Source organism: Diceros bicornis, chromosome 8 (genome assembly GCF_020826845.1).
Source record: "Diceros bicornis minor isolate mBicDic1 chromosome 8, mDicBic1.mat.cur, whole genome shotgun sequence".
Taxonomy (NCBI): Eukaryota; Metazoa; Chordata; class Mammalia; order Perissodactyla; family Rhinocerotidae; genus Diceros; species Diceros bicornis.
Genome location: NC_080747.1, coordinates 76,616,273 through 76,637,474, shown reverse-complemented (window position 1 = coordinate 76,637,474; position 21,202 = coordinate 76,616,273). Strand labels below are relative to the sequence as shown.

General features: G+C 37.1%; 1 protein-coding gene and 1 pseudogene across 2 annotated transcripts in view; both read right to left on the bottom strand.

Moving 5' to 3' along the window:
* Positions 1–21,202, bottom strand: part of GRID2 (glutamate ionotropic receptor delta type subunit 2) — a 1,161,595-nt gene that overhangs the window by 574,832 nt on the left and 565,561 nt on the right. The gene's annotated exons all lie outside the window — the stretch shown is intronic.
* On the bottom strand, positions 10,159–10,859 carry LOC131409848 (large ribosomal subunit protein uL23-like; annotated as a pseudogene).

Here is a 21,202-nt window from a genome sequence, read left to right as displayed (position 1 = left end):
TACTTGGGAGTTGGCCCTGTGGCCTAGCGGTTAAGTTTGGTGCGCTCCGCTTCAGCGGCCCAGGTTCTCAAGTTGGATCCCAGGCATGGACCTACACCACTTGTCAGCCATGCTCTGGCTATTACTCACATATAAATTAGAGGAAGATTGGCAATAGATGTTAGCTCAGGGCTAATCTTCGTCAGCAAAAAATAAAGAAAGAAAGAAAATAAAATATCTGGAAAATACCAGTAGTAGCTAAAACAAAACAAAAATTTAAGGTTGCCTCCGCAGAGCGGAAGAGAGAGTAAGGAGGAGTGGGGAAGCAACTCCCGTTGTTCATTATTAATTTCATAAATATTTTAAAAGACGTTTGTTGAGTACATGTGAAATTTTGATAAAAATAAAATTTATTTTTAAAAATTAGGTTTACAGGGGCCAGCCCGGTGGTGTAAGCGGTTAAGTGCGTGCACTCTGCTGCGGGGCCGAGGTTCGCCAGTTCGGATCCCAGGCGTGCACCGACACACCACTTGTCAAGCCATGCTGTGGCGGCGTCCCATATAAAGTGGAGGAAGATGGGCACGGATGCTAGCCCAGGGCCAGCCTTCCTCAGCAAAAAGAGGAGGATTGGCAGATGTTAGCTCAGAGCTGATCCTCCTCACACACATACACACAAAAAAATTAGGTTTATATTCTTTGACCACACAATTATAAAAAGGAATTGTTTTTTAAAAGAACCTATATGAAAATAACCTAAGCAAAATATTTTCTAAATAATTTTTGTTAAAATTTGCTCAAAAATCACATTAAAGTGTAATTAATATCTATAGTTTTAAAGCCTATCTTTAAAGTACCATATTCCACGTTTATAGTCCAAGTCTTAACTATATTTCTCCTACTATAAAAGTAAAGCATTATCAGCTCCTCTGTTGCTGACTTTGTCATGTGTCTGTAGATTAAAAAATCGATTTGCATGTCCGTAGTCAATTAAAACGGTGATATCTTATAGAGAATGTTTATTATTTTCTTGCTGCTGTTATTATCTTCTTTGGGAACAACGATATTCCCCAGAGTAGATCAAATATCTTTGGGGAATGACTATACTATCACAGAAGATCCTTTTGAAATCCACCACAACCAAATGACAAAAATATTTCTTCCACAGAGAGGGCTTTAACAAGAGAGCAAAACAAAGGCACTTTTGAATTTCTCCTTGAAATTTCCTTCAACCTCTTCATGGGGACTTTGATTCAAAATAAATACACAGGCATATCAAAATCCACTGAAGTTAATAGGATAGACCAATCAAATGTATCTTTTCTTCAGACATCCTTTACTTACCGCAATTATCTATAACTATTTCCTTCATACTAAGTTGAATGAAAACTCACAGTAACTGTGTTTTCCTGGCACATTGCAGTCTCTGCAAACAGGTACCTGGGAGACTTGATATTCCTAGGAATTTGTTCAGCTCAAGGGACTTGAGATATTTATGAAAATACACCTGTGAGGTTTTCTTTGTGCAATAACATGGTTCAAATGAATGAATCCTGTTGGCTGCATAGGAAAGGAGCAAAATTATCTTATATGAGGAAAGATAATGCATATCCAAAGTTGAAGCCAAAATAAGTAGGGACCTCAAACCCTTGGCTAAATGTACAAGGACACATCCAGCAAATATACCCCGTAAGTTGTGCTGTTCACCACTATGTTAACTGTTAAAGTGGTGCCTTCATGAACCGCCAGAGCCAAGCAAAGCCCCTCTCTGTCATTTATTGGGCACCAAAAATGTGCTGGGCTGATTTCACCGCTCTGCCGAACTTGCCCTTCTCATTCCTGACTAGACATTTCTGTTTAACAGTGTCTCCCATCAGGAATACTTTTAACCGTTTTTTCTTCTGTCTACGCCATGACCCTTTTTCTTTCAATGAACATCTGTGTTGAACTTGCACTTCCCCATCACAGTTGCTGCTCCTTTTCTAACCTCCCCCGGCAAGTCATGTGCATCCTGCATTCAGGCACTTACTGTATAAGTCTAGGAATTGCTGCCTATGTTTTATATGAGAAGTGGTACAGTGGAAACTACAGGGCTTAAATATTAGTTTTTATTTTAAATTTCACCTGCCTCACTTCCTTATCAGGTGAATTTGAGCAAATTCTCAGCATCTCGCAGACAGATGAGTCCTTATTTGTAAACTGGGAACGATGCCAACCTCCCTGAGTGGTTATGTGGATTAACTGATACAGTTTATGCTCAGTGCCTGGCGCATGACAGTATGAGACAAATGCTTGGTCCCTTTCCTTTTCTTTTAATTCCTGGCTAAATTATAAAATCCTGGAGGACAGAGAATTGCCTTACTTTACTTTGCATCCTGTTCAGGGTCTGGCAATAATTAAGTACCTTGTGGGCACTTACTAAGCACCTGTTGGAATGAATGTATCAGCTGGGTGCCATGAGGAATCTCTCATGGGCCCTCTATGGAGTGCTCTCAGCAGCTACAGGGACTCTTCAGATTTATTCGAACAAGTCCATCACAAGGGAAACATCTATTGACTGAGGGTCAGGACTATCATTTTTTGGAATTGAGGAGAACATGTTTATGTCTTTAAAAGGGGGTGATAAAATCATTATTTTGATCTCATGATACATTTTTCGGTATTATGTTCAATTTATAAACTTGATAGACACAGATCAAAGGGAAAAACAAAACTGTAACTGAAATGTGCAAATGTTTTGCAAGGTTAGACTTCTTCCTTTATTAATTCTCCCCCAATGGAGCACCTCATTACCCAGTGTCTTTATTGGTAAATCGGAAATCTGTGGAGATTGAGATATTATGTATAGATGCAACTATATCTCAGGCAACTAACTTTCAGAAATTCATGGTCCTTTGTATAAGGCACCCAGTTTACCTTAGTTTCCTCATCTCCCATTTCGATTTAATTCTGCTCAATTAATGAGTAGAAGGACCTGTGAAATGTAGGCTAGTGTAGTGATCCTCAAACTTGAGCATGCTTCAGAATCACCTGGAGGGCTTAGCAAACGTACATTGTAGGGGTCCACGCCCCGAGCTTCTGATCCAGTTGCGGGGGCGCGGGGGGGCAGGGGTGGTGCAAGAATTGGCATTTCTCATACTTTCCCAGGTGATGCTGATGCTGCTGATTCAGGGGCCACACTCAGAACCACTGTAATAAAAGATAAAAATAAAAACAAATCCTCCTCTCTGGAAGGGCTTAAAGTTTTTATTACTTTTGGCAACAATTCTAAAGTGCAAAATTTTATAAGGACACGGACATCAAATGGAGAAACTTGGAGTTTCTGACAATTCAAACATTTGAAGATCCAGATTTGAGTAACCATTTCCTCAGACTACTCAGACCAGAGTAAACTTGAAAAACATACCATCAGGCATATTTTAAAACCTGTTTTGACTTCTTGTAATGTAGCATTAACTTCAAATTCCTGTCTCTTTCTACATAAGTTAAGTAGAGAGAAAGTTAAATTTAAAACTAATTAATAGTTGCTTAGATGACTATTTTTAATTGCCTTCTTCTATATTTGATAGTTATACATTTGAATTGATAATGCAGTCTATTTTAAGGATAATAGAATATAGTTTCCCTAAGTAAAAATCTTTTCACACATAAAAATCACACATTTAGAGTTTTAAATTAGATTTTTTTAAGTTCACGGGGTTTGCTATAGAGGCACAACATCATTAGATATTTTCAGAAAAAAAGCTGTTAAAGTGATCTACACAGCACATTCAATTAAAAAATAGATTTTGACAATTTAAGATGAACCAGATAAGCATATATAAAGTAGTTTAATGAATCCACATTTTTAAAGACCGTATTTTAGATATCAGGTACACTACCTCTTAAATACTGCAAATGTAAAGCTCACTTTGAACTTGACTGGGAATTGATTTGCCATTTGAATTTTAAAATGACAGCTCAAGTAGAAAGTTTATTTTGGTAAGCCATTTCTAAAATACCTGTGGTGAAAGCCATTAAACTCTTTTTTCTAATCTTACTTCTTGATAATCTCATGGAGTATCATATTTTGGAAATATTGGAAGTAACTGTAATCTTTCACCACAGACTTTTTGTTAAGATGAACAAGAATTTCTTAAAATATATTAACAAGTCAATTCATTAATTCACCAGCTGTTCACTGAGCATCTTGCCCTATGCAGGCGCTGTTCTAGGCACTGTGTCCACAATAAAGGTTCAGACAAATCCAAACCTCATGTAGTAGTTTTCTGTTGCTACCCTAACAAAATACCACAGATTTAGTGGTTTAAACAGCAAAAATCTTATAATTCTATGGGTCAGAAACCCAACACAGTTCTCACAAGGTTAAAATCAAGAAGTCGGTAGGGCCTGGGGAGGATCCGTTTCCTTCTCCTTCAGATCATTGGTAAAATTCAGCTCCTTGTGGTCTTCGGCCTCACTTCCTGCTGGCTGTCAGCTGAATACTGTCCCCAGCTCTCGAGGCTGACCGCACTCCTCGGCCTGTGTCTCCCTTCTTCCATTTTCAGGTCAGCAACGGCAAATTGAATTTCTCTCCTGCTTCCCATCTCTCCGTCTTTTCTATCTCATTTTTCTGACCCATCCAGAAAGTTTCTCTGCTTTTAAGGTCTCCTAAGATAAGACCGGGCCAACCCAGACAATCCAGGATAATCTCCCCATCTCAGTGTCTGTACCCTTAATCACATCTATACAGTCAGCCTTGCCATGTAAGGTAACATATTCACAGGATCAGGGGATTAGGATGTGCGCACCTTGGTCGGGGGTGGGGACCATTATTCTACTTATACCTCATAAAACTTACTTGGTGGCAAAGTTAGATGACAAAAAACAAATGTGAAATTTCAAGTAATGGGAAGAGAAGTTGAATCATCTGGATTTCAGGCAGGATACAAATGGCAATGAGTTAATTGAAAAGAGTTAATAAAGGGACTTTTATGCAGAGATATGGATGGAGTTAAAGAAACCAACAGAGAATGATAAAGAAACTGCGGACTGGCAACAGCAGGAAGCTGGAACCATTCTAAGTCTGACAGGCAAGTAAAGAGAACTGTGTTATTAGAAAGAAAAGTACCACCAGATAGGAGCTGCGGCCCTACAGGAAAGCCACCATGGCTAAAACAGACTCAAGACATAAAGGCAGCCAGGGGGCAATAAAAACCTTGATCTACCTCTGCTTCTACCCTCTGCTCTCCTGCCAGCACTCCCATTGGCCCATCCCAACCAGCAGCCAAGAGGCCAGGACAGCTGCAGGTGGCAGTCCACAAAGGGCGGCCTCAAGAGGCACAGAGCTGGCAGAAGAGACCAGAGAATGAGGTCAGGGGAGGAGGATATAAAGAACATTACTACACAGAAGTGCTATTAGAAAAGAAAGAGAGAGAATAAGGGGATGAGAAGGGAGCTGAGTTATATCAGATAAAATAGTCAAAGAAAACTTCTCTGAGGAGGCAATAACTGAGCAGAGACCTGCAGGAAGGGAGGAAGTGAGCCAGGCAGATATCTGCTGAAAAAAATGTTCCAAGAAGAAGGAATGCCAAGTGCCAAGGCCCTGAGAAAGGGGTGAGCTTGTAGTCTTTGAGGAATGGAGAGCGGGCCAGGGGACTTGGAGTAGAGTGAATAAAAGGGAGAAGGGAAGCAGTTGAAGTCAAGTTGGTGTCAGATCATGCAGAGACTGTGAAAAATTTTACTCTCAATGTGATGATAAACCACTGGACTGCTTTGAGCAGGAGGAAGAAATGATGACTTAAATTTTTAAAAGGTCACTCTATGCTTGGAGGGGATAAGAGCAAAAGCAGGAATACCATTTAGGAGGCCACCAAAACAGTCTAAGAAAAAGATGACCGAGGTGTAGACTAAGGTGGTGGTAGGAAGTATTATAAGCAGTAATAATACTCAGGATATAGTTGATGATAGAAAAAAATTGAACTTATTGATGGATTGGATGTGGCAGCATGAGAGCAAGAGGAGCATCAAAGATGCTCTTAGGGTTGTGGCCTGTGAAACTGGGTGAATGATGGTATGCTTATGCCTTTTGTCTTCCTTTAAAATCACTTTGATGCTCAGAAGGGAGAGGAGTGACTTAGTCAACCACGTGGAATGGAAAATTTGGATTTTTTTTAATACTCTAGAGCTGACGGTCACTGGAATTTCCTTAGGAAATACTGTGAGGGCTAAACGGCAGACCTAGCCAGTGTCACTCCAAGGGAATGCACAGTTCCTTCATCATTGCAAGGATCTGTACATTTCTCTGCTTATTTAGCAGTGTTGTCTGGAATTAAACCTCACTCTACTACTTACTATCTGTGGCGCCTTAGGTAAGTTATTACTTAATTCCTCTAAGCTTCAAATTCCTAGTCTATTAGTTAGGTGTCATAATAGTTCTTACCATATTGGGTTGTTCTGATAATTAAATGAGATAATATGTACAAAGTACTTAGCACAGTGCTGGCTCATTTGTAAGCACTTAGTGAAAGTTAGCTATTATATTTATTTCATGTACTAGATTTGTGTATATGATCGTCTTGGAGATAATTCACCAGTGGGTGCTTAAATATACTGGACACCATTAGTCCACAATCATCCAAATGATTTTCAAAAGCCATACTATTTCTAACTCCCCCAGACTTTGAGGAAAAACATGAACAAGGAAAATGACATTTGTAGATTTCATCTGATTTTTTTACCTGCTATATTATAGTTCCAAAATGAAATTGTTATTATTGACCTTTGTCAAAAAGATACAGTTACTGTGAAGAAAAAATGTAATACTAGATTTAACTTCCATCTACCCTGGCTTCAATTGCTGTGCTATCCAACAGTGTCTGTGAATTAGATATCAAATTGATTTATGCTGGGAAAAAAAGTGTTACAAGCCCAACAACTTAAAATTGAACAAAAGATTTGTTTCCTCTTTACTATTTGCCTCACTAGGATTCCCAGCTCAGATCCAGCTCTTCCCAATTCCTTGTTAAAGTGCTAAATTTGACTAAACCCATCATTTTTCTCCCTTTTCTGTTTTATGTGCCCCCCTCCATTCAGTTCTGTATATCTAAAGAGCAAAACTACTGACATAGGTTCAAATAAAAGGGCCAGCAACCTTGACTGACACATCACGTGGCATTCAACCCTCTTTTAATAAGTAGGTAGAATGTTTGTTACTTTGGGCTACTCCCACCCTCAAAGCCACTTATAGAAATAAGAGCTCAAGAATCAAAAATGATGTAATCAAGTCCTAGGCTGGTAATGTTTACTAGTTGATAACATGAAGAAGATTTAAAAAAACCCTTTTTCTTGAAATGACCCCAACACACACACACACACACACTCTCTCTCTCATTCTTTCTCTCTTTCTCTCTCATCACAAATATAAGTTAAAATAAATTTTCATCCTGAAAATTTTTAAAGGAAAACAATGTAAGTATACAGTATAGAAAATGATCCTCAGTGTTGAGGACTAGAGAACACTAGGTAAGATGAGGACTTAAACTGTCCACTGACCACAGCAACATTGAGGCAGCCTAGGGGGTGGGGAGCAAAACCAGACTGCAGTGGGTTGAAAAATGAATGAGGAGCGACAAAGAGGAGATGGCAGCCGTCTCTTTAAGGATGATTAACAAGGAGGGAGCTATGATAGAAGCTTTGGAACGAATGGCTTTAAGGAAGGGTTATTTGTTCATTTATTTATATTTTTATTTTTTCAAGATGAGCATAACCTGAATATATCCATACAGCGAAAGGAGCGAATAAAGAGAGAAAAATTAAAGGTACAAACGGAGAGTGGAGAATTGAAGGACCAAGGTTTAAAAATAATGAGTAGTAGTACTCTTCACATTTCAAGGCTTCTTCTATAGAATATTTTGGCAAAAAAACACAACTGTTAACTAAATAGTGACTTCTTGTCTAAATAATCGAGAGGGCTATTTAGAAGGAATCCTTTTGGTTGTGAAAGCTAAGTCAAAAGAGTGTACTGAATTGATTGAGAATGGATAACCTCTGTTAAATGACTTCAGAATAGAAAATTTGGCATTTTCAATAATAAAGATATTTTTCAGTAGAAGTATGGTCTTTCAGAAATACTTTAATGATAAATGAGTGCTATGGCAGTCATTGGTAAAAAATCAAGAAATCACTGCAAACAGCTGGACATTTAAAGTGTTGGCAGTTGCTAAAACTACTAGTTAATTGTTGTTGTTTAGAAAAAAGCCCCTTTTTTATTATAAAGCACCAAGGATGATTTTAAATGGATCATGTGACAAAATTTAAAAGAAAAATATTTTGACCACCTAGTTTTAATTTGACAGATTCTATGTATCTGCTGGTTGGTGATGAAATACGCTTTAGAATTAATTTTTCCCTGAGGTTATTTATATGCTGAATCTACAGTACTCAATGAATGCTTTTCTATTAATATTTAATTTAGAGTCCTGTTTCTGAATTACTTTGAAAAACTTTAATACAAGAAAATGGGGAACACCTTTGCTCTAGAATCAGATGAACTTGGGTTTAAATCGTCTTCATTCTATGACTTTCGGCAATGACTCTAAGCCTCAATTTCTTCATCCATAAAATGAAGATACTAGAATGTTTTGCAAAGGTGATTGTGGGATCAAAGGATTAATCTATCCCGTGAAAAGGACTAAAAGCCGACCCCAGGCCCACGTCAGGCAACCAATAAGTAATAGCTATTTTTGTTATTGTTTAATTTACACACAAACGAGAAATTTCCAATTCAGAGATAAGATAAACATAGAGGTAAAATTAGAATGGGACTGAGAATTCTCAGTTACATTGGGCTTCTGCCAAGAGAGTCTACAAACTACAATAAAGAAGGGACAGTAATATTTAAAACATGTACTACTGTCCCTCAAACACTAAAAGCAATGCTCAGAAAAACTCTGAATTTTTCTGTGAAAATGTCACCATCAGAATATTATTAATTTTGTTAGATGTATTATGGTCATACCCTAAATGTACTAGAAGCTTTAATGGACTTGCTGACCTAATTCCTGCCTCTAGGAGTCTATATTGGTAGAGAGAACACATATCATTCCGCCATGGTACTATCAGAAATATGAGATGGTAGATTTTAAATTTATGTTTCATGTTTTATTTTTATTTGATAAAACATTTTGCTGGTGAGTCAGAAAGAACTAGCATTCCTCAAATAATTAAAGGAATGCAACTCTTTTTATTTTTGCTTTAGGACATTGTTTTACTTTAGGCTTAGCACATAAAAAGAGGTACACAAAATGAGATTAGTGAAAGCAGATGTCTTATCACTATCAACCCCTAATTATCCAATTTGAAGCTTATTTGGAAAATATTTCTTTCAAGTTAACTGACAGTGTTTAGATTGTTCTCTTTAATTAAGGTTGTGGTTATCAATTTCCCTTATTGGCAGCACATATTCTACTTAAACACTCATTTGCTTATTAATTGTTGATTATTTAATAATTAATTACAGCTTACTTCTATGCAATTCATTATTATGGCTGCTATTAACTCTTATTTTGCAAGTACCTAGGAAGACATTTGAAATCCAAAGCCATAATTCAAGATTTCTGAGGACCGTCTGAGAAAGAGGTCCACCCTTAATGCAGATGCGAGTGTCTACCTAAAGAGCTATTTGTCCTCCCATAGTGCTTTGCAGGATTAGAGGGGGACCCCAGGCAGCTTCCCGCCTCCTAAAGGAGATGACTTTACAGAACGGCTGATGTTTGGACTGCATTGTTACACTGATAACATATTTTCAAAAACATACAAAAAGTTGCTCCAAAGCCAAAAAAAAATAATTAGTGACACCCACAATTTCAAGCATCTATTCTATTTTCTATGAGTCTAAAAAAAATCTAGCTTTTATTTTCTTAAAGTTTTGTGGATAAAAATTGAACTTTAAGGAATAAAGTTTTGCCTTATAACATAAGTTTTGCCTTATAACATAAATCCCTTAACCAAATTTGTTGGTGTTTGAATGTATGTCTTTGATAAAAAATCCATAGGGCTTTTAAAATACAGTTTAAAAAAATTTAGTAAGGTCCACATAAAAGATGTTCAACACCATTAGCCATTAGGGAAATGCAAAATAAAACCACAATGAGATATCACAATATACCTATCAGAATGTCTAAATAAGAAATAGTGATAATATTGAATGCTGGTGAGGATGTGGAGAAACTGGACCACTCATATATTGCTGGTGAGAATGTAAAATGGTACACCACGCTAGAAAAAGTGTAAGGCAGCATCTTCTATTTTTTACGGTGTAAAAATTTATATTTAGAATTAGCCAGCTGGACTCAGTTTAGATGACTCCAACTGGTTGGCAACATCCAAAGCATCATAGTCAGGAGCCAGTGAACACATGCCTTCTTCTGTCCATCAGGCCTGATGAGGGTGTTGACCTCGGCCGTGTCGATGTCATAGAGATTCTTCATAGCCTGTTTGATCTGCTGTTTATTGGCCTTGACATCCACAATGAACGCAAGTGTGTTGCTGTCTTCTATCTTCTTCACAGCTGATTTGGTGGTCAGGGGGAACTTGATGATGGCATAGTGGTCAAGTTTGTTTCTCCTGAGGGTGCTCTTCTGAGGATATTTGGGCTGCCTTTGGAGCTCCAGTGTCTTGAGCAGTCTGAAGGTGGGTGACATGCAGATCTTTATTTTGTGGCTGTGGATGCCTTTCAGCACTGCTTTCTCGGTCTTCAAAGCCTTTGCTTTGGCTTTGGCTTTGGCTTTGGGATGTGCAGGGGCTTCCTTCTTCACTCTCAATGCCGTCTTTGTTGTAAGGCAGTTTCTTACAAAACTAAACAGGCACTTACCATACAACCAATCATTTGCACTATTGGGCATTTACCTCAGGGAAATGAAAATATATGTGGCACAAAAAACCTCTACGTGAATGTTAATAGCAGCTGTATTCATAATAGCCCCAAACTGGATGCAACCCAGAGGCCTTGGGTTAAACAAATGATATATCCATACCATGTCTACTGGTCAGCTCAGGCTGCCATAACAAAATACCATAGACTGAGTGGCTTAAACAACAGACATTTAATTTCTCACAATTCTGAAGTGGTGAACGTCTGAGATCAGGGTGCCCGCACCGGTAAGTTCTGGTGAGAACTCTCTTCCTGGCTTCAGATGGCCGCCTTCTTACTATGTCTTCACATGGCAGAGAGAGAGAGGGAGATTTCTCTCTTTCTTCCTCTTCTTATAAGGCCACAGTCCTATTGAACTAGGGCCCCAACCATATGACTTAATTTAACCTTATTTATCTCCTAAATACCATATCTCCAGGTACAGTCACATCAGGGGTTAGAACGTCAACATATGAATTTGAGGGTGACACAATTCAGTCCATAGCATCATGGATTCTACTCCACCTTAGAACAACTTGGATGGATCTTCGGAGAATTATGCTGAGTGAAAAAAAAGCCAATCTCAAAAGATTACATACTGTATGATTGCATTTATATAACATTCTTGAAATGCCAAAATTCTAGAGATGGAGAACAAATTAGTGTTTGCTGGGAGTTAGGGTGGTTTGTGAGAAGGAGGTATCTGGCTATAATAGGGTGGCACAAAGGATCATTTTGATGAAACTGTTCTCTCTTGACTATTGTGGTGGTCACATGAATCTACACATGTGATAAAATTGCACTGAACTAAATATACACACATACAGACGCACACAAATGAGTGCATGTGTAAAACTGGTGAAATCTGAATCGGACTGTTAGATTACATCAATGTCAATTTTCTAGTTGTACTATTGTACTATAATTATGCAAGATGTTACTATTGGGGGACATTGGCTGAAGGGTGTACTGGATTACTCTGTATTATTTCTTACAATTACATGTGAATATACAATTACCTCAAAATAAAATTTTTGTTCTAAAAGTCCTAAAAAACAATCTAATAAGGCCAACTTTATATAAGTCAAGGTACGATGATAGGCTGGTTGTAGTTTATATTTCATATAAGATATTAACATGGCAGCTCTATATTTTGTCATCAATTCAAACTTCTCAAAGTTTAAAATCTATAGTAAGCATGGACTCTGCCTTTCTTGATTTCCATTTCTCTCTTGTCCCTTCCTTCCTTCTTTTCTTCCTTCCTACCTTCCTTCCTTCCTGGGGCCAGAGTGAAGGAGAGGAGAAAAATATAGATAAGATGAGCTGGTACTAAACTAAGTCTCAGCTCCTAAGAAAGAGGAGAAACACTCATTAGCTTTTAATCTACTATAGTCCCAATATGCTCTCTGATAGATTCTCAGCTCTAAGCACACAGCAGGTGCTTAAAAATGAAAAAAAAACATTTTTTTCACTGTAATATAAATTGACAAGCCACTCTTGAATCTGACCTTGAAATTTGGTAAAGGAAATCTGCTACACTAATTTTATAAGCAGTTTCTTAACTACACAAAGAAAATCAATGGCTCTTAACAGCCTAACTATCTATACATTAAATTATTATTACATAATTTAAAATTATGTAATTTTAAATAATTTAAAACATAATTAAAAATTATGCCTCAATTTTTAAGCCCTTATAATTTTCCTTCTAACTCTTTGATACAGCCACTGATATAAAAAATAAAGTGTGTTCTTAAAAACAGAGGAATAATATTTTTCTGAATAAAATCTACCTCATTTCTAATTAGTGATGTTTTCCTAAGAGAGAGAAATTTGGCAGAACAATAGTGAATCACTGAACTGAAAAAAAAATGAGCACAAGACAATGTATTTTTTAAGATGTAATTCAAATAATCTAATTTTAAGTCAGCTTTATTTTCCCTAAACTTTAGCAGTTTGGATCAATTCTTCTGAGACTCATTTGGTCCTGATGCAATTAAAGTTTCCCTTTATCTTAACTTAGATTCTTTAAAGTGGCAGTCTGCTTTCTGCCATGCAACTACAAATCTTTTTTAAAATTTGTTTTGGGATTAATCCATTCACAAGTGTATGAGCCCATTTGTGTTACAGGTTTTTATTAGACATACTTTTCCAAAAGTAACTCTCATTATTTTCATCAGAAATGATGGTAAATGTCCCCAACCTGACAGCCTCACCCCATCAATACCAGACATTAAACAGGCCCTTTGAATACTGCAAAATTTAAAAACACAGCAGCTGCAATTTAAACTCTAGGAGAATTCAAGTTGAAAGGCTCTTAAGGTATATGTTTTTAAACTTCTTAAGTGAAGAGGAAAGCTACTGACCTGAGGTCATGAAGAGAGATCACAGCTCAGTTTGGCCCAAATTTGTGTAATAGTGTCATTAAGTAGATAGATACCGTACATGACCTTAAATAGTCTACTGGGAGGTAAATCACTAGGATATAATTAAATGAGAATCTAGTCATTTTCCAATCAACAAGTCAGTTTCAGAACTTTATGAAATGAGGGAACTTGGAATCTCTTCATTAGCTAACGCACCTCAGGTCATGTAAAGCTATGGCTACGCGGCCACTGAAAAGACTGAACTCGATTTTGCAGGACTTGAATTCAATTCCCTTTCTACCACTAATTAGTTATACGACCCTGAGCAAGTCACCACGTCGTCTTGACCATTGCTTCTTTATTTTGGAAATAGGTAACAATGTATGCCTATCTGAGAGAGACTATTTTCTCTTTCCCTCACACCCCTTCTTTGTAACCTGCTCTTCCCACAGCCTCCCACGGCATGGGCCTTGGTTGATTGGATCAGAGGTGGACTATATACAATTTTCAACATATATTTATTTCCCAGGCAGGATTTTAGGACAAAACTGACAAAGATCCATGTGTTCACGGAGCTTACGTTCTAGTGAGGTGTCAAGAGGATAGAGGGATAAAATAAACAAATAGATAAATATATAGAATGTCAGATGTAGATAAGTGCTATGAAGAAATATAAACCATGGAGCAAGCTTAGGGAATGTTGGGAGAGGAACTGCAATTTTAAATATGGTAGTCAGGAAAGGCCTCCCTGAGTAGATGACATTTAAGCAAATACTTAAAGGAGGAGAGAGAGTGAGGCACACAGACATCTGAGGGAAGAACATTTAAGTCAGGAGGAAGAACCACACAGTTGAGAATGCCCCTGCCAGGTGAGGAACAGCAAAAAGTAACCTCGGCTGGAGCCAAGTAAACAAGATAAAGGGTAAAAGGTTATACGACCAGAAAGGTAATGGGTCGGGTACAGGTAATACAGAACCTTGTAGAATGTTGTAAAGAAATTTGATTTTACTAGAAGTGAGACAGGAAACCTGACTAGAGAAGTGACACGATCTGACTTAAACTTTTAAGAGATGATTCTATTCTATCACTGAGAGTAGACTGTAGGGGGATGGGCAGATGCAGAGAGATGAACAATCCAGGCAAAAGCACACGCCAGTTTGACTTGGGTGGTAGTGACTGAAGGATCGAGCAGCCATCATATTCTGGCTGTTATTGGGAAGTAAAGCCATCTGGTTTGTGTGCTCAAAAAGCTGACAGTAAATCTTTTCTAAAGTTTTTACAGATTTAGCAAATTTTAGGGGGATGTGTGTGTGTATTTTTTCCCTTGTAATGATGAAAACCGCTTGGGAAAATGATATAACCTGCAAAGACTGAATACATGTTCTTTCTATTCACTTGAGTATTTTTCAGAAAATAGTACTTCAGGCCACTGAATGTTCTGCCAGCCATCTTCAGGGATATTTAAGTAATGTTGTTTTTGTAGTTTGAAAAGTGACCTAGAACTAAAAAGGGAAATGAAATAATATGAGCTTTTTATTTTCTTACTGTTACCCTCCAGTGTTCTTTTTTTTTAAGCCTTTTTTTTTAAATGTTTTATTTATTTATTTTTTTCCCCAAAGCCCCAGTAGCTAGTTGTATGTCATAGATGCACATCCTTCTAGTTGCTGTACGTGGGACGCAGCCTCAGCATGGCCAGAGAAGCGGTGCGTCGGTGCGCGCCCAGGATCCAAACCTGGGCCACCAGCAGGGGAGAGCACGCACTTAACCACTAAGCCACGGCGCCGGCCCTCCAGTGTTCTTTTACTCAGAGCCAAATGAAAGCAGTTTTCACAGGTACAACAGACCACATTTATACCGTAAAATGTGTTGTTTCAAGAAATAACCTTGGTGATCATATTTGTAATAGCATTCACATAAAATTCGATTCTTAAAAGATGAGTATATTCAGTCATAGCTTTCTCTCCTTCTCCCCCCTTTCTTTCTCTGTAAGATCTTAAGGTTGAGCTAAAGAATCTATTTTTCTTCACAAATAGCAAAGAAATAGTCAAGATAGTCACTCTAATTGCCTGTGTTTGAGATTAATTTTTAAAAGAGATGTTGGTTATGTATTAGTTATATGATAAATAAATAACTTGCTGAATTGCATGATTCACCATCAATAGTGAGTGCATCCTGCTGGTTGTGACCACATTTTTCTTATGTATTTATCTGTTCACTCTTTTGACTGGCTAACTGTCTACACACACGTAATCACACACATCTGTGAGCTGGTGTCCTGAAGGAAAGCATATAGCTAATAATAATCAAATCAACTTAAGCAAACTGCCCTTACGTAACTAAATTTATCCTAAAACTTTTGAATGTTGCTTTTTATTATGATGAGTTTCAAATACTTCAGAAGCTGACTGAATATTAACTAAACTCCCATACATCCCATATATATCAGTTTCACCAATCATCTACTCATGGCAATCTTGGCCATGTGTAAATACTCATACACTCACCATCATGAATTACTCTGAAACAAATCCCAGACTTCATATCATTTCATCCATAAATTTTACAGGATGCATTTTTAAAAGATAAGGACTTTTAAAACATAATCCCAATGCCAAAATCATACCTAGAAATAATTAACAAGGCCTTAATATCATCAAGTTTTTAGTGAATGTTCAAATTTGCAGATAACTCATATAAATTAATTTTTGTAGTTCATCTGTTTGTCAGTATCCAAATAAGGTATATGCATTGCTATGTGTTAGATTTTTTAAAATCTGTTTTAATCTATAGGCTCATCCTCCATCTCTCTTGTTTATTCCCTTTCCTTGCATTTACTGTTGTTATTGGTGGTGGTGGTGTTGCAGAAGAACCTGGATCTATTTCCAAAAAGAGGAGCCTACATGGATGTGAGCACATTCAGAGGAGAGCACTCAGGATGGAAAAGGGATTCTAAGCAATGTTGTGGAAAATCACTGGAAGACTTAAGAAAACAAAAAACGAGACCAGTGGGCTCAGATGGATTTAATGGCTGTCTTCAAACACTTTAAAGTCAAAATAAAAATTTGCACCAAGGAGTAGGCTGATGGGTGGAATCCATTTGGAGACAGATTTGTAACAATATAACTGTTTAACAATTAAAGCCATCAAAAGAGAAAGTGGGTGCCTCTAGAGTATGAATCTTTGTCATTGAAGCAATTCAAGTACATCTTAAAAGAGTCACAGAATTTCTTTTAAAATAATGAAAAACAAAAATTGCTGGCTGTGTCTCAGAAAAAGCTAGAATTCAGGTAAACTTTATGTTCCTTTCTTAATATTATTTTCTATTCTTGCTCTCACTTTTATTGCGCCTCTCATGAAATGCATCCATGATTTATGCTCCTACCTCCCCCCACCACCACATACACACACCTTGCTCACATTAGTTGAAGTGGTAAATGGGTTAATAAAATGGTTGTCAATGCTCTGCCCCCTCTCAATTTTTCTGAATTCCGAATTCAAGTCTCATGAAAGAGCATCTGTTTAGTGGAATCCAACTTATCCGGAACTCTATGAGCTAACACACTTGATGGGATTGTCAAATCAGACTCACATAAATCAGAAACCTTACTCAGTAGTAAACTAGTAATAATTTCAAGGATATAGACAACGAAAAGCTTCAGACTAAGCAGAGAGAGAACTGGCTATCAAGGGAAGCTCCCCAAGTCCTTACTTCCCATGTCAGACAAGCACCTCTGGCCAGAATAGATAAGGCTCTAAGTAAGGCTTGTGGGGTTCCTCATACAGCAGTGAGTGTATAAATTCTGAAACATCTTCTTTTCATACCCTAGGAGTTCTATAGTTTAAGTGACATTCCTTACAGATTGTCATGTCTTATGGATGCAGGGTTATATTTACTAGAGTTATAGGATCCTTAGCCAAGATATCAGGCTGAGAGCATTTCAGAGGTAAGGCATCTTCCTCGTACCGTATACCCTTAGTCTGTTTACCTGGAGGCCCAGTTGACAAGGAGCATACACTCCGGTCACCAGCCTTTTCTTCCTCCCAGGTGCATTCTCCTAGTGAAGGGAATGAAAGGATGACAGACCACCTGTTTTAGCTTCTTCCTCCCACTTTAGCCGTAGAGGTTGGGGAAAAATGTATATTTTTAGCTTTCCAGTGTCTTCAGCATAAGAAAAACTGTAGATTGACATTGAAATGTTTAGCTAACAAATTATACTCCACCATAATTTTTTTCAGCTTATCTTTATTCATCTATGTTAGTGTTTAAATCCTAGCTCCAATTCTGTTTGCATCAATGTGGACCATCATGAAGACAGTAGCCTCTATGCATCTCACTCACTTTTCATTTCCTCCCATCACCTAAAAGATACAATTAGCATTTTACTACATATTGCCCTATTTGATAATTGCCTATATCATATACTTTGGCACTTTTAGATAAAAGCATATTTAATTTGCTGGTATCATCCACTTTTAGTATTGTAACCGTATAGATATTCAATGCAGTATTTGTTGAGCAAATGCAAATGAAATTCCTCTAATTTTAGAGTTCTGCTCCCTATTCGTGGTTCTAATAGGTGGTTTTGAGTAGTCCATCAATCTTCTAAGTTTTAACAACTGCTTCCTATCAACACAGTATTTTTAATTAAAGAGAGTCATTTTAACTGTGGAATATTCAACCATGTTAGGCTACTACCATTGTTAATAGTGCTCGGCTCTGATAGGAAAGAGCAGGAGAGGGTTTGCTGGACAAGAGAGGGTTTGCACAAAACTAAGATAACCTACTTCATGCCTCTCCTTCAGGGCTGTGCTCTTAGGCAAGCTCTTTTGGAAATCCTGTAATAGGCACACCACATTTCTCAATTCTGTTTCTCTGTCATCAACAGCTCCTTCTTTGTCATTTACTCTCCCCAGTTTCACTGCGGTAAGAAACCCAAAAGAAAAGTGGAGAGAGGTAGATGACAAAGAGGATTCCAGGATCTCTTCTCCCCTTAGTCTTAGATTCATTATTATAGTCCCCAGCAATCCCTCACTCTACTTAAAAACCTTGTCATTGACTATATTCAAGTGCTTCTTCCTAGGCTCCTGGTCTTTTCTTCTCTTTGCAGTAAGAACCTATAGGAGAAGACAACAACCTACTAAGATATGGTCCTCTCTTTCCCCTCTCTGCTCTCTCTAACTGTAGCAAGTTGACAGGTCCTACGACTCACAGTTGGTGCAGATCTGCATGATCAGTATCTTCTTAGATAATAAAAAAGAATAGCAAAAACAAAATAGCTTATATTTCTTTGCACTTGCTGTATATCAGGCACTGTATTAAGCCCTTTACAGAAATTACCTCATTTAATCATCCCAACAATTATATAAGAAAGTTATTATCTCCACCTTCCAGATGAAGAAACAGTCGTCAGAGAAGTTGGAAAAACTTGTCCAAGGTCTTCCTGCTAAGCAAGGATTTGAACACTGGTGTGTGAAATAACACTGCCCACACTCACAACTCTTATGTCATTTTGCCTCTCTAACAAAGGGTTCCACATCTGCTTTCCAGATATGTTACTTTCCTGAACACATCAGTATCAGAGGCACATGTGAATTAGAGCACAACAGTCCAAGCCACCTTTATTTACTCCAATTGTCACATAAGTTTTTGTGCTCTGGCTATAGAAACAAAAATCACCCTCAATCTTTTCTCTCTAAGAGTTTTTCTAAAACTAAAATTGAAAACTTAATGGAAAAAATAAAGCAGCTTTCATCACTTTCCTCCCAAAGCTAGATTCCTCAATCAAGGATAACCAATATTTTCTTTTTTCCCTTACAATCCTTTGACGTTTTTAAAGTTAACATAGAGTATAATAAAATAAGACTTCTCTCTAACTTTATTTCTAGACAATTTAGGAAGGGCAAAATCAGAGAACCATACATTTTTAAGGCTCCCAGTTTTATCCCTAAATTCTGAAAAACCTGCATATTTTATGAATATCTCAGCTGTATTTTAAAAAATTATTCCCAAAAATAAGAGTTGGTATAGTCTGAGCTTAATTTGTCTTGTGATAAAGCTTAGAGACTTTTCTCATGCCACTACCAGTGCTGCCATTCTCAGTCACTTTAACCTATTAGATCTGCTCTTCACTCTCCGGGGGACTAGAATCACATCAGGGTTATCTTAGTCCAAAAATCATGGCCTTAAAAACTATTTATGCTGCCACTCTATAATTTCTGTTGAGCCATCCGTATTATCAAATTTTTTTCTATTTATTTTCTTTTCTAAATTACCCTCCTTCTTCTGGGCTTGGTTTTTCATCTCTCATTCATCTCTCATTTACCCAGAATAAACCGAGGCCCTACTACGTGCCAGGCAAAGTAAATAAAGCCAAATTCCTGCCTGAAGAACTTATAGTCTATAGGTAAAGACAGATAACTAAATAAGTAATTACAAGACAATACAATTACAAGAAGGATAGGAGAGGTGCAATTACATAAGAAAGGATCCTGATTCCCTGGCATAACATCCATCTCAGTCTATAAATCTGCATCATGCACTTTAAGTCTCCTTGCTGGTCATTGCAAACTCATAACTCTTCCATTATTTCCAGTCCCAGACATGTTAGAGGGGCATTTGCAAATATCTGGACTAAATAGCCCAGATATTTAGTCATAGTCTACTCTTTCTGTCCAAATTTATTTTTTAGAGCTACTCCAGAGGAGTAGATAGCTACGCCTAGTGAAAATAGCATGACATCCTTCTTTAGGCAATTAAAATGTCATTTGGTTTTACTTTTGGCTAAAAGTTTAATGGATAACCCCTCATCAAAAACATAAACTCATATGAAATATTTATTTTTAGTTGCTTCTATTTCTCATTTTCAAAATATCTTCTATGGAATTTTTCTTTATTAATTTTTTTAAGTAAAGAAAAGCAAAAGAGAAAAATAAAAAAGTCATTCATAATTTTACTACCTTGAGATAACCATTGTTGATATTTTGGTCTATATGCTTCCAGCAAATTCTTAGATGAACATATGTAAAAGATCATTTAATAGAGAAAATGGAGTCACACTGTAGGACCTATAAATTCACATATATTCTGTGTATGAATTTAGATACTACACCTTGATTGAAAAGTGCTAATGTTAATTCTAAGATATTAGGTTACAACATAAAAGTCAAGAGTATATATTTTTCAAAAATAGGATAGTTTTGATGAAAAAAAAAGAATATTTCCCAGATGTATTTTAAAATGAATTTAGAAAACAGAAGCACTAGCTTCTAAAGAGTTGCTGAAACTCTTGTGTTCTGGAAAATGTAATAAGTAGTTTTATCCCTGTGTGGGCCAGTGTGGACGAATCCCAGCCCTTCTCTTTTCTCTTCATTTACTCTTTGCACAGCATTCAATATTGTATCCTGAGCTGTCTCATATTGCCTCTTGGATGTTCCATCAGCTTTCTTATCTGACCACGATGAAGATGGAACTCTTCATATTTCCTTCCAAATTCTTGCTTCTTCCTACTTATTGGTAAAGCCAACATTCTTTCTAGTGTAGCCTTTTCCAAACAGTGAATTTTAACATTTTCAGGAATTCAAAAGGCAAAGTTTGTGCGTAACAGACAAAAATGATACAAGGTTGATGATACATCAGTAAAATAAATTCATTAGTCCAGTGGCAAAATGATAAATTATGGGTTTCTAAGTCTACAGGGAACACTTTAAAAGATAATAAAATTAAGTTAAAAGGAATATGCAAACACACACGACCATTTAAAGAAAATACACGGAGGAAGTTCATGAGCTGAAGCACAGAGTTTCTATTCTTCTAACACATGCTGTCCTTATTTAAATCTCAACCAGCTAAAGAAATTGCTGTTCGGTAAAGTGGCATGCTTATTATATTTTAAAGGAGCTTCTATGTCACCAAGAGAAAGCAACTGAAGTTGTTAGTAATTTAGTTACGCAATACTTCCAAAATAAATAT